The sequence below is a fragment of the Octopus bimaculoides genome, chromosome 17 (genome assembly GCF_001194135.2).
Source record: "Octopus bimaculoides isolate UCB-OBI-ISO-001 chromosome 17, ASM119413v2, whole genome shotgun sequence".
Lineage (NCBI taxonomy): Eukaryota > Metazoa > Mollusca > Cephalopoda > Octopoda > Octopodidae > Octopus > Octopus bimaculoides.
Window position 1 is genome coordinate 9,808,020 of NC_068997.1, and position 2,500 is coordinate 9,810,519.

Consider the following 2,500-nt stretch of genomic DNA (forward strand, 5'->3'; position numbering starts at 1 on the left):
TATATATATATATATATATATATATATATATATATATATATGGACATGTGTGTGTGTCTACATATGTATGTGTTTATGTATGTGTATATTGGTAGAAAAACGTATGTGCATCAGTGTGAAAATTGCTGATAAACTGGAGCATTATTAATTAAAAGACAAAATTGAAAACAATTCTATCTTTCTCTGTTCAAGTTGCACAGGAATTCCTTTGTGAGTTTCGCTATCGGAAATGCAATGAACTCATGATTGACTTGCTGGAAATGGACAGCCAACAATACTTTTGTTCTTGAAATGTATGGTGTGTGTGTGTGTGTGTGTGTACGAGGGTGTGCTCAAACAGTTTATTTCTATGTTGTATGAGGTGGGGTGCTGGAAAGTTCCTGGCTTTAAGGGTATCGTGAAAGGCCTGGTTGGAGGCCCAACTGTCCGCGTTCTTTTATAGGGCTTAGAAAAACCGAACGACCTCTGCAATAAGTGTGTGAATCTGAGAGGGGAATATGTTGAACAAAATCATAATTAACTAATCCTCCTGTATTTTCTTTTACCAAAAGCCAGGAACTTTGGCTGAGGTCGACTTTGCCTTTCATTCTTTTGGGGTCGATAAATTAAGTACCAGTTGTGTACTGGTGTTGATCTAATTGACTGCCCCCCCCTTCCCCCAAAAGTTTCGAGCCTTGTGCCTAGAGCAGAAAAGATCATCATCATCATCATCATTATTATTTATTGTCTTTACACAGCTGTTTCCTCCCAGTGAACTAAGATAACACCCCTTATTTATTGAGCACCTTCGGGTGTATTTCAGTGGTTCCAAGCAGTGCTGTTTTCTGCAAGGGCTCCACCCTTATTGCCACTCCAATTTGTTCCATGTAATTCTCAAGACTTTTACTCACTGTTCCCACAGCTCCAACAGCTCCAACAATTAGTGGTACTACTACTACCTTTGTCAGTGACCACAACTGCTTAACCTCCCAAGCTAACCTGTCATATCTCTCGACTTTTCTTTCTTCCTAATCGCATACCTTCTTGTCAGCTGGGCATGCTATATCTATGATCTGGCATCATCTGCTTTCTTTCTCAATTAACACTCTCTCTTTTACTCGTTTACTTGTTTCAGTCATTTGACTGCGGCCATGCTGGAGCACCACCTTTGGTCGAACAACTCGACCCCAGGACTTATTCTTTGTAAGCCTAGTACTTATTCTATCGGTCTCTTTTTGCCGAACCGCTAAGTTACAGGGACGTAAACACACCAGCATCGGTTGTCAAGCGATGTTGTGGGGACAAACACAGACACACAAACACACATACATTTATATATATATATACATATATATACATATATATGATGGGCTTCTTTCAGTTTCCGTCTACCAAATCTGCTCACAAGGCTTTGGTCGGCCCGAGGCTATAGTAGAAGATACTTGCCCAAGGTGCCATGCAGTGGGACTGAACCCCGGAACCATGTGTTTGGTAAGCGAGCTACTTACTACACAGCCACTCCTGCACCTATGTCTGGTTTCCTATTCTCTTTCTCATGGTCGCAGTGGATCATAAACTCCCACAGGATCTTTGCATTATCATTTTCAATTATGCCTTTGGGTTTATGTTTGTACCACTGTTTTTCTCTGTCAAGTCCATGCTTGTTGCATCATCATCATCATCATCATCATCATCATCATCATCGTCGTCGTCGTCATCATCATCATCATTCTGTTTGTATGACACGCAGAAATGTACACACTCATTGTAAATCAACACTGCCATCCTACAACCACATTCGTTGGCAAACTTAGCGATTCTTTTATTTTTGAATATAATTAGCTTCAAGCTAAAACCTCAAACTGAAAAAAGCCAGGCCTTCTGCACCTGGTGCTTTGACGCCTACCATATTAACCATCAATTATTTTGAAAGTTTCATGTGTTTGCATATCATCTCAACTGTTTAGCATAATTGACAGTTTCCGACTACCTTCTCCTCATCTTCTCTCTGTTCTTCTTCACCTTTTCTTTCTCTTCTTTCCCCATCTCTCATGTTCTAGGTGTTTGCGTGATTTTCAATCTGGTGACCCAGCTCAAATTTTTTTTTTTTTTTTACCTTCTTTGTTTTTCAATTAAATCTGAGTCACTTATTAGGGTCGTATCTTTCATCTGTTACTTGTTGTTGCAGTCATTGGATTGCGGCTATGCTAGAGCACTGTCTTAATGGGTTTAGTGTTTTTTTAATTTATTTATTTTTTTTTGTTTTGATGGTTTGGTATTTTGTTCTATCATTTTCTTTTTGCTGAATTGTTGAGTTACGGGGAACATAACCGAACCAACTCCAGTTGACAAACACAAACACCAAAAAAACAAACAGAACAAGATGCACACACTTACATACAGACACATACACACATGCACAAAGACACACACATGCACACACACACATGATGGGCTTCTTTCAATTTCCGTCTACCAAATCCACTCACGAGGTTTTTGTTGGCCTGAGGCTAAAGTAGAA

General features: G+C 39.5%; 1 protein-coding gene across 1 annotated transcript in view; it reads left to right on the forward strand.

The window, feature by feature from the left end:
• The window catches only part of LOC106884137 (alanyl-tRNA editing protein Aarsd1), a 380,618-nt gene that overhangs the window by 147,491 nt on the left and 230,627 nt on the right, over window positions 1-2,500 (forward strand). The window lies entirely within an intron of this gene.